Here is a 12653-nt window from a genome sequence, read left to right on the forward strand (position 1 = left end):
CCGAAAGGAGAGTACAAGCAACAAGTTGAAGAGCCAGTCGATAACCATCTATTCCAACCTACCCATGCAAATTCGAGAAGCTCAGTTAGAAGCCCTTAAACCCGAGAACATGTCAACTGAAGCTTTGAGGGGAATGGAAAAGAAACTTGAGATCAGAAGCGACGGACTCCATTGTTTCATGGATCGGATCTAGATTCCCAAGTCAGGAGGATTCAGAGAGTTAGTCATGGAGGAAGCACACAGAACCAGATACTCTGTTCACCCGGGCTCTGACAAGATGTACTTAGATCTCAAGAAACAATATTGGTGGCCAAATATGAAGGCTGAGATAGCTTCATTTGTGGGCAAGTGTCTGACCTGCGCCAAGGTAAAAGTTGAACACCGGAAACCCTCGGGTCTGCTCTAGCAACCTGAGATACCTGAATGGAAATGGGAGATGATCACTATGGATTTCATCACCAAACTACCCAAGTGCTCGAGTGGGTATGATACCATTTGGGTGATTGTCGATCGTTTGACAAAGTCAGCTCACTTTGTTCCAATCAAAGAATCATTCAAGATGGAAAGACTCGCGCGGATTTATATTCAGGAGGTAGTCCGACTACACGGTGTACCTGCATCCATTATCTCTGATCGAGATAGTAGGTTTACTTCCCGATTTTGGCAGTCTCTTCAGAAAGCCCTTGGAACCCAACTAGATATGAGCACGGCATATCATCCTCAGACCGATGGACAAAGTGAGAGAACAATCCAAACCCTGGAGGACATGCTTAGGGCATGTGTCATTGACTTTGGAAAGTCGTGGGACGCACATCTACCTTTGATCGAATTCTCGTACAACAACAGTTACCACACCAGCATTAGGGCTGCCCCGTTCGAAGCCCTATACAGTCGCAAGTGCAGATCGCCTCTATGCTGGGCCGAGGTGGGAGATACATAGTTAGCCAAGAGTCAAGTCCCCGACAGTGCTCTTACTGGTCCTGAGATCATCCGTGAAACCACTGAGAAGTTTATCCAAATCCGTGAACGACTAAAGGCCTCGCGCGATCGCCAGAAGAGTTACGCTGATAATCGTCGGAAACCACTAGAATTCCAGGTTGGAGATCGTGTTCTGTTGAAGGTCTCGCCCTGGAAAGGCACTGTATCTTTCGGTAAGCGTGGGAAACTTAATCCGAGGTACATTGGACCTTTTGAAATCATCGCCAGAATTGGTCCAAAAGCCTATAAGCTTCATTGACCTCACGAACTCAGTAACATCCATCCCGTCTTTCATGTTTCAAACCTCAAGAAGTGCCTATCCGATGAAACCCTAGTAATTCTGTTAGACGAGATTGAGATCGATGAAAACCTCAACTTCGTGGAGGAACCGATCGAAATCATGGATCGAGAAGTCAAACGTACGAAACAAAGTCGCATCCCGTTGGTGAAGGTTCGCTGGAATGCCAAGCGGGGACCGGAGTTCACTTGGGAGCGAGAAGACTCGATGAAACAGAAGTATCCACAACTCTTTCTAGATCCATGATTTGTATTTTTTTTTCTTATTTCTTGTCTTGAATTTTGAGACGAAATTCCCTCTAACGGGGGGATAATGTAACAACCCGAAATTTCATATCACTTCTTGTACCACAACTTGTAATCCAATTTGACCAACCAAACGTCATTTTCAAATTCGCTTCCGATTTTTCCATTTTACTAAGTCATTAGTTTATATCAACCTAAAATGAATTAATGGGTGTCTTAATACATTTAGAAATCATTTTAACACCCCACTTTAGTGATCGGAATAATTATAGAATCGACCATATCGAGTCACGACAATTTGGTCGGGTATGACCAAAAGCCCCACTTAACGTCGGTATCGGGTAGAATTCCGTCGTGTCCAATTCCCGAACACTATATAAAGTGTTTTAACACTTCATTTGAAGCCTTTGGCCAATTTCTCACTAAACTCTCACAACCTCTCTCCTCAAGCTAGAATTAAGGTCCAAATCTCAAATTTAAGGCCTCAAATCTCTAAGGTACTTTCCCTAGCTTGTATTGTAACCTTCTTAGCCTTCAAATTTGAGTTCAAAGCATGGATTAAGACCACATTCATGAGTTTACGGCCATGGAGCCTTCATGGGCCGTAAACTCATATAACATGGGTTTTTAAGCCCTAAATCCCCTCCTAAGCAATTTTGGACTTTAGGTATGGCTTAATGACTTCATGGACAGGACTTATAACATTTAAAACATAGATTTTGATCCATTTGAAGGAGTTTACGGCCAAGGCATAAGCTTGGGCCGTAAACTCATGTAAATGGGGTTTTCATGAACTTAAACCCTTCCAAATCATAGTTAGGACTTAGATATGACCTTAAGGCTTGCTAATCTAGAATTGGAACACTTTAAACATGATTTTTGGGGGATAAAAGTGAGTTTATGGCCAAGACATATTCTTGGGCCGTAAACTCCTCTTAAATGGAGATTTAGTGCATTAAAACATGTCAAAATGCTTTGAAACTCAACCAATGGCCTTGTGGTAAAATCTAGATGCATCTAAAAATAGTTTAAGGGTTTGTAACACTTCAAAAATGTCATTTATAGGAGTTTACGGCCTAGGATCATACCCTTGGCCGTAAACTCATAAAACTTGTTAAAGGATGCATCAAATTCACTCAAATGGCTTGTATAAAATTCTAGAATCACATGTGATTGATTTTAAGCATCAAAAACTAACTTCTGATGAGTATAAGAGAGTTTACGGCCATAGAACATGCCTCTAGGCCGTAAACTCCCAAAAGTATGTTTAATGGTGTTCTAAATTCATAACAAGGCTTGGAAAATTAACTAGAATCACATGTGATTGTCCTTTGTAGTTCAAATTAATCATTCTTGGCCATGGGTGAGTTTACGGCCGTAAACTCTAAGAGTGTGGCCGTAAACTCCCTTTTAAATGATGTAAATTCATTCCAAGTGTTCCAAGGCATTTTAGAAAATCCATTCTATCAATCCCCATGTCCATTTAAGCCCTTAGACCATCAAAATCACACCAACATGAGTTTACGGCCGTAAACTCATGTGTGGGTGTGTTTTGTGGTTGTAAACTCACTTAAATGTTTACTTATGGAGAGTAAACTCAAGTCCCAAGTCCCTAGTGCCATTACACGTCCGAAGATGTTACCCGTGTCACTCCAAACGCTCATTTTGAGGTGTTTAACCTCGTTGGAGTGTAATGTTCCATATGATTAGTGAATGTATCCCTAATTGTATATATATGGACATTATTTCATTTTACATAGGGACATCATGAGTAAACAATCCCCAAACCAACGTCTAGTATCCAAAACCGACACGTTCCCGAGTCCGGTGAGTTCATACCCCTACCCTTTTTCACTATTTTTCACTGATTTCAGGGGGGAACACAAGCAAAGTACAAGGGTTTTCTTGTACTCAAAACTTATTTTCATGTGTGTGTTTCACATTTCATATGCTTTTAATATTGATATACACAACTGATAACTAGTAAAATACATAGATCATTTAAACATTTATTTGTGAAATAGGTTTTATAAACTGTTATGTTTTATATATTTCACAAATGGTTTCCACATTTTATCAGTTAAAAGCATGACTTTACAACACATGAGCAATATATTTCGTACACTGTCTTGTCCTCGGAAACATTCCACAGAGATACGCGAATGGAGGACTATCCTATTATTAATAGTAAATTTGTTATTCCGTATGATTGGAGACACGTCCTCGGCGAACACTCCACAGAGATACGCGAGTGGAGGACTACACCCGTAACCAGAATCTCTGGAATTTAGAGAGCGTGAATTGAGTGTATAGATCTATACGGAGCTGACTACCCCACACCTGGCTGCTAGCTATAGCCGAACCGAAATGGTTCAAGGGTGACGAAAGTCATAAGGATTGTGGACTACTTATTGCCACAAGGCTGTGGACTACTTATTGCCACAGGTTCAGTCTTTAGTATGGTTATGGAACTCGCAACTAGGATAACAGAGATATACTTATAGTAATAATGAACCACTTACTACATTTTACAGATAACCAGGATTCAGATTACATCTTTCACATCTTTCACATCTTTTACATCTTTTACATATGATAACCAACACTCAGGAAGGTATGGGACCTTCCTGGGGAAACTTTGTACATAACCAGGTTTAACAGAATACATCTTTCACATTGAAAACCAACATACAGGAAAGCATGGGACATTCCTAGGTAACATATACATAACCAGAAAAGTGTAACCAACTGAATAACATTACATCTTTTACAATAACTAACAATTCAGGAAAGTATGGGACTTTCCTGGGAATACACTGGTACATAAAAGGAATAGAACAATAAAGTGGATAATCTAACTACACTTTAGTTTTGTGATACAACAACCAAGTTTTAAGAAAATATGGGATTTTCTTGGCGTGTGTTACATTTTCAGAAACAAAAAGGAAACATAAACATTTTCACAAAACAAAACTACTTATGAACTCACCAGCGTTATGCTGATTTTCAAACTGCTTGTGTTCTCAGGTCAACGATAGTACAGGTACCCGAAGACTTACTTGGTTCAGGATCGTGTGTGTGCAAGGCTCGTTCATTTTGTTTATATCTATATTATGTATCACATCTGTATAAACTGTGTCTTTTGAAACAAATTGTAAAACTTTTAATATGTAATGTAATGTTTGTTTCACTTTACTTACTATGTACATTGGATTTGTTACTCAACGTGGAGTCAACCGTGGAAATGTTTCCGCCTTTGGTGTTCGGGGTGTGACAGATGGACTTCGTGTCGAATCCTTAGGATGATCCTTAGGAATGAATGAATGAAGAATAGTTGATTCTTAGGGTAGATCCTTAAGAGTAAAAAAGATAACGGGGATGGGTAATTAGGTTAATTGTTTGATGTTTAAACATAATAATTATATTATTGTGGGTTTAAAACCCTATGTACTCACCAGGTTTCCCAACCTGATCCACTCAATTTATTTATATCACAGTTGTTGATATGAAGTCACATTACACTGAGAGATTAGGGATATATATATCACTAGTGATAATGAATGTAAGTTTTGTTTATGCTTATGTTTCTGTATTGACGATGACATCCCAAATGTTTTAAAATGAATAAAAATACTTTTCTTCGGAAATTCTTTGATAACGTAATTATCATGTTTTATTGGGAACAAATTCCACAACATTTTTATTAAAAGAGGTACTCTGATTTTTATAAAGCATAAACAAAATTGGTCTTTTCTGGTCGTAAAAATGGGGATGTCACAGGAAGTAACCGCTGATTTGGTACAACTCAACGGAAACAACACCAATAGAGGTGGAAATAGCATCAAAAACTCCAGCCGAAGGAACGAGCACGGAAACCAACAAGCGACAACTTATCAAGGCACTCCAAACCCCAAGCTTAAGAGCAGGAAGCGAAAGTCTGGAAGTAAGAGAAAGGGACAGCTAACTCATGGGTTCTTGAAGAAGCCACATGTTGTTATTGTCCATGCGACCATGACACCTACTACATCAACACCAGTGAGATCATATGTTGCAAGCCTTCCTAAATCCAACCAGTGCAATTTCCATCATAACGGAGCCTGCCGGGAGCTGTATTGTAATAAATGCAACTGAAAGAGTCACACCACCAAATACTGTAGAACTTATCCACAACAGAATTAGCAGCCAACCCATAACAACAACAATTGCAGCAACCTTAACAAGAACACCAATGTTGGGACCAGTCACACCTGCTATGGGTGTGGAGGAACCGGCCACTTCAGGCGAAATTGCCCCAAGGCTAACAATCAAGGAGCAGAAGGAACAGGAAGGGTCCTGACCTTGGGTCAAGGTGAAGAATTCCAAGACCCGACGGTTGTTACTGGTACGTTCCCACTTAACAACTCTTTTGCTTGCATCTTATTCGGTAGTGGAGTTTAGCGAAGCTTTGAAACTAACAAATTCAAACACTTACTAAATCAACAACCCTAAAAGCTAAACGAAGCCTTCACGATGGATATGGCTAATGGGGAAAACCGAATCAACCAAAGATATTTATGTAGGGTGCGCCTTGACACTAAACAACCATTTGTTTCAAATAGATTTAATGCCAGTAAATATTAGGAGTTTTGATGTGATAATCGGCATGGTTGGATTAAGCCCCCACCATGCTGATACTATGTGTCCTGAGACGGTCGTTTTCCTTCACCTCCCCAATCACAAAACCCTAATAATCTATGGTGATAAACCTGGCGCCAATCCTCGTCTTATCTTGTACATTAAGAGAAGTGCCTGCACAAGAAGAACTACATTTTCCTCACTCATGTTGTGGACAAGACCAAGTAAGAAGTAAGGATACAAGGTATTCCAGCACCATGTGAATCTTCGGATGTATCTCCTGAAAACCTTCCGGGAATACCTTCAGAAAGACAGGTTGGATTTCAAATCAACCTCATACCGGGAGCCACATTAATTTCCAATTCACCCTACAGGTTAGCTTTTGCTGAAATTCAAGAGTTATCCAGTCAATTAAGAAAAATTGTTGAGCAAAGGGTTCATTGGCCCAAGCTTCTCACCCAGGGGAGGTCCGGTTTTATTCGTCAGGAAGACGGATCCTTCAGAATGTGCAGCGATTTTAGGGAATGGAATAAGCTCACTATAAAAAAAATCGATACACACTTCCTCGGATTGACGACCTATTTGACCAGCTTCAAGGAGCTAGTTACTTCTCCAAATAGATCTAAGATCCGGCTATCATCAGCCCCGAGTCCGAGAAGAGGACATTCTAAAAACTGTTTTTCGAACTCGATACGACCATTTCAAATTTGTTGTGATACCCTTCGGTCTAACGAGTGCCCCCACGGTATTCATGGACCCTACGAACCGAGTTCTCCCAAGCATTCCTGGTCAGCCTTTTAATTATTTTCATCGATAACATACTTGTCTTCTCATGAAACAAGAACAAACACTGTCAGCACCTACGACCGGCCTTGGAAAGCATCAAAGCCAGAGAATATCGCGGAGGAAGCACTGTGTGAATCGAGTAACAGAATTACTTGAAGATTTTGATAGTCACTTCAGAGGGCTATGGGAACATAGCTAGACATGAGCGTTGTTTACCACCCTCAAAACAATAGCCAAAGCAAACAGACCATTCAACCACCCGAAGTCACGCTCCGATCCTAAGTGTTTGAATTAAGCAAGTCATGGGTTACCCAATTGCCCTTGATGCTATCGCACGAGCATCAAGTTTGCTCCTTTCGAGGCTCATTATGGTCATAAATACAGATCACTCGCTAGAACTCTCACGGGACTAGAACCTATTCGCGAAACGACAGAGAAGATAATCCAAATCAGAACTCGACTTCAAGCATCACGAGACAGACGGAAGAGTTATGCTGAAAAATGGCAAAGACCCCTGAAATTCCAAGTCGGGGATCGGGTACTATTGAAAGTCTCTCCCTGGAAAGGAATGATTCGCTTTGGGAAACAGGGAAAATTAAACCCGCGATACATCAGACCGTTCGAGATTCTTTACCAAATTGGTCCGGTAGCCTATAACCTGCAACTATCCTCTAAGCTCAGCAATGTTTACCCCGTGTTCCACATCTCGAAGTTAAAGAAGTAATTATCAAATGAAACTCTTGTCATTCCTTTGGAAGAAATTGAAATCAACAAGAATCTCATGTTCATAGAAGAGCCAGTTGAAATTATGGACCGGGGAGCGAAGCGTAACAAACAAAGTCGCATTCCAATTGTGATGGTTTGATGGAACGCTAAGCGCGGATCGAAATTCACATCGGAACATGAAGACCAAATGAAGCAAAAGTACCCTCACTTATTCTCTCAATCTAAAACCTAGCTTTCAAAAGAATTTCAGGACGAAATTCCCTCTAACGGGGGGATGATTTCACAACTTGCAATTTAACTAGAAAAATTCTATTATCTTGTAGACATCAACTATCATGATACTGGTAACTCTAACTTGATATCATACACTATTTTCATTCAATAACAACAAAATCCAATTCAGGATCATCAAGTAAAGATCAAAGCTCCATACAAAACACCTCAATAGTCAATTATGAGTTGAAAACCTTAAAAATCCCGGTTCAAGTTCATTATGGACTAGGATTTTCTTATTGGGCCTAATGAACCCATAAGCACTCAATTTGACTATCTTAGGCTTAGAACCTTTAAATGGGACCTAGTTGGACCCACATTCATAAAACTAAACTCTTTGGGCCGTATGGGCCTAAAATGGTTCATTTTACCCTTAGTGGACCTAAAATGGACTAGTTATCTCTAATGGGCCTTGTTGGGCCATAAATGAATTAATTAGTCTTAATGGACCACAAACCTATTCCTTCATACCATATTGGGCCGTGAACTACCCTAAAGGCCCAATGGGCCGAAAACTTCTATATGGGCCTCAAAATTTCGAGCAAGGAATAAGACAAGGCCCAAGTCTCCCCATAATTACAATTCTCGGTCCATCACCAAAAACATAAGAAATGGCAAATTCTCCAAGCCATGCCACCTCATTTTTATTTGGTGGACAACTAAGCATATTACACCTCAAACAATTAAGTCATCTCATGTTTCCATGCAAAATCATCTCACTCTCACTTCTCTTTATCCCGTGGCCGAGAACAATTACACACACACACACACAAATCAAACACTCTCTAATAACACCCGAGAACATCCTCCTTCCTTTCCTCTTAAATTTTTGAGATTTTGAGCATCTTTAAGAAGGTTTTCACCACCAAAAGTCATCATTTCCCTGAAACCTCCTAAGTTCGAGATCCACTCAAGAAAGCTTGCTAGGACCAAAAATCACTTCATTTCTTCTTCAAAAACCAAAACATCAAGCAAAGGTGAGTTCATACCCCCTTATTTTTGGTCTTCATATCATTTGTGGGGGAGAATGCAGGTGACATGTGTAGATCTATGTGTTATATGTATGTTTTGTGTGAATTCTTAGTTTATTTGGTAAAAATGTGTTAGATCTTAGCAAATCTCAAAAGTTTAAGTATTATTTAGCAAAGATCTATGAACTATGACATTATATACATCACATTATCAAGCCAAAAGTGATTATATATTTAAGATACAAAAGATTTCAACAAAAACCTTGTGAAAGGTCAAAAATTTTCAAGAAAACAAAAGATAAGAGCAAAAAGTGACATTTATGTTTTTATAGGGACCAAACAGATCCTACTTGTATAAAAAAGGGATTTTAAAGATAAACATACTTTCCAAAGGGCCAAAAATGTAAATTTTAGCTTAATGGGCAAAATATTTAGGCCTCACGGTTTTGGGCCCATAATTGCGAAAAATGAGGTTTTTGGGGATTAAAAATGTAAATTGGCCAAATTTTGAATCATAAATGTATATAAAACAAATTTTGGGGTAAAAATAACATTTATTACTAATTTGGACCAAAAATGTAACTTTTACTAAAAATTAGGCCGAAAGTGACAACTTTTACAACCATGAGGCTGAAAATGTAATTTTCTACAAAAGTAGGCCATAAATGTCAAAATATAAGATTTTGGGTTAAATTTGTGATTATGTAAAAATTTGGGGTAAAATTGCAAATTTCTATAAATTATGGACTAAATTGTCATTTTTACAAAACATTGGGCCTTAATTAAAAATTGGAGGATTATTGGCCAAAAATATCATTTTTTCCAAAAATAAAGCTTCTTATCATCAATCTAGTAAACCTCGAGCTAAAACAAACAACGGAAGAAAACAAATGAACAAAATACGTCGATAACTATTTATTGGGCCTAATATTCACGTTACTTGGCCATTGGGCCCTAAGGGCCCATTTAAGTGTATATTGAGCCCAACGTTTTCCATGGCGTGTTTATTGGGTCTTACAGCCCACTTACATGTTAATTTGGGCCTAAGTTATGGGTTACAAGTTTATTGGGCTTTTGTAGCCCTTTTATATGCCTATTGGGCCGAAATTACCCTCTTACATGTTATTGGGCCCTTGTGGTTTATTTACATGCTAGTTGGGCTTGGAAATGGTAACTCACATGCTAGTAGATCGTAGCTATACTCTTACATAATTATTGAACTTCATATACTTATATATATATATATATATATATATATATATATATATATATATATATATATATATATATATGTACCTTTTGGATATGAAAACACACAACACACACGTAAACATTAAACATGGTATGAAAGGTTGAGAATCTAGTGAGACTTGTCGGCTGGCACCTTTGATTGTACAATCGTAGCCTGTAGTTATTACCAGAGTTTCCTGGAAGGAGAGCAGGAGTTTTTATATAGATATATACGGGGTGATCCCCCATGCCTTAGTTGTTCGCTACAGCTAGACTAGGACAGTTTAGGGCAACAAACCTTACCTACGTCAAAACTAGCGCCTGAGAACGCCAAGAGAGGAGAATTAGTCATTATTAATCATGGTTGTAACGACTCACTTAGAGACTAACTTCATCAAAGATTTCGGTATATTTATACAAATCTAGACGATACTAAAAACATCCATACATCCATACTCGATCTTAGGATTTATGATTACGATACTTTTATATGCAGAAAATATCGGATTTTCTGGGGAAATACTATTATTCATTTATCACTTATTCACAATACAATGAATCTAAACTACACTCATACAAGTTATAACTATGAAATTCACACATGCATTTATACTTGATTTTCACATCATTTTCAAACAATTTACAGAAAATATCGGATTTTTTTGAGTTTTTACGAAAGATATAAAGACTTTTATTCAAACATACTTATGAACTCACCAACATTATATATGTTGACGTTTTCAAAATAACTTGTATTCTCAGGGACTCGTTAAGCAGAAGAATATACAAGAAAATGGGATTTGTTTTGTGTACTGTTAACCATCATACATTGAATGTTTCGGTCATGTAATTTAAATGATTGTACTTGATGTAAAGAATGGCACTTGGATTATATTATGCATGGTGATGATGATGTTATATTTAATTTATATTCATTGTAATGATATTTCAAGATGAAGTCACGTACAAACCCTCGGACGTTTCTACCATCTGGTTCGGGGTGTGATAGTTTGTTAGCTACCGCACAAACTAGTACTACCTCAACCCAACCATACAACGTCGACATATACAAAACAGACAAACATATAATAACAAACAAATAATCATGTGGATCTTAACAAATCACTACAGTATATCAACATCCTAACCAGGATACAGAATCTCCTGGGTCGGCATTGATACGTTCGACCCATAAGTGCAATGAGGAAAACTCACCTCTCAATTTGAACAAATAGCTGAATAGGTCCCTGCTCCGAATGTAATCTCTACCCATCACCTATTCATCAAATAGTGAACACTCTCAAATACCACTCAAAATACCCAAAATACCCTTAGGTCAAACTTGGTCAAAGTCAAAGTTAACTATAGTTGGTCGTCACAATGTAACCATCCTTGGTCACGCCATGACAATACAGTCGAGACTTAGCCGAACCACCATGTCTTGGGGACCTTGGTCACGTCATGGGTACTAGGCTCCCAAATAGCTTAATGTCCAAGTGGATAAAGTTTCTAACTTTACCCCTCTAGACCCTCCAAGGGATAGAGATCCCTATTTATAAACCTAAAAGGGTAAGAACAAAGCTTGGCTAACCCATTAATAACTTTCTCTTGAAGACAACTAGGTCCCCATTTCTCAGAACATTTTTAGCATCGAAATATAGCATAAAATCCTTACTTTCTAGACATGCATGTCCAATGCAGGTGTTGGACTCTATTAGGCAAAATGTTCCATGCACGACGCTAAAACTTAATGTTATTCTAGATCCAAAGCATCTAAGGTCCAAAATGACTTTGAGATTCATAAGGTTGCAAACTTTATGAGATCCTACCACCCAATAATCACAAACATGAAGATTAAGGTATACAAACCTAGATCTATGCACTTTAAACGAAAAATCTTGGAACTCAGGGACTTATAAGAGTCTAGAAGATGCATAAGAAGATGGTGAGAAGTGTTGCTTGTTGAATCTAGACATAGAAGTCACTTCCTTCTTCTTAAATCCCAAAAAAATCAACATAAAGGCATAGAAAGAAAAAATGGAGGTTAGGGTTTGATTGGAGGCTGAGAGAGTGTAATGGAGGCTAAGGGTGAAAACCATAGCCCTCACATTCCCTTAAATATGATGCAAACCCCAAAAACTATTGTTTCTCATTAAACAGCTGCCACGCCGTGGCCATAGGCTATCACGGCATGGCGGCCATTTAAAACCCGCGATACAACGATTATTGTCATGTCACAAGATTCCTTCACCACGACGTAGCACTACCAAAAATTCAGAAATATAATAAATTATAATACCTCCAAGAATCTTAATGTTACAGTAAGGCTGATCAAGTTTGGTGATCAGAAGAAAGAACCAACAATTTTTTTTCCTGTATGTTAGCAAGCAAGAAACAAAATGAAAGAAAGTGCTAAGAAGAAAGAAGCAAAGAAAGTAGTTAGCAATAAGCAAGAGGATCAGAAGCAAGAACGAGATCAAAACAATTTTGGAACTCAAACAATTAGCAAGAAATGTCAACAAACGTAGGAGC

Source organism: Lactuca sativa, chromosome 4 (genome assembly GCF_002870075.4).
Source record: "Lactuca sativa cultivar Salinas chromosome 4, Lsat_Salinas_v11, whole genome shotgun sequence".
Lineage (NCBI taxonomy): Eukaryota > Viridiplantae > Streptophyta > Magnoliopsida > Asterales > Asteraceae > Lactuca > Lactuca sativa.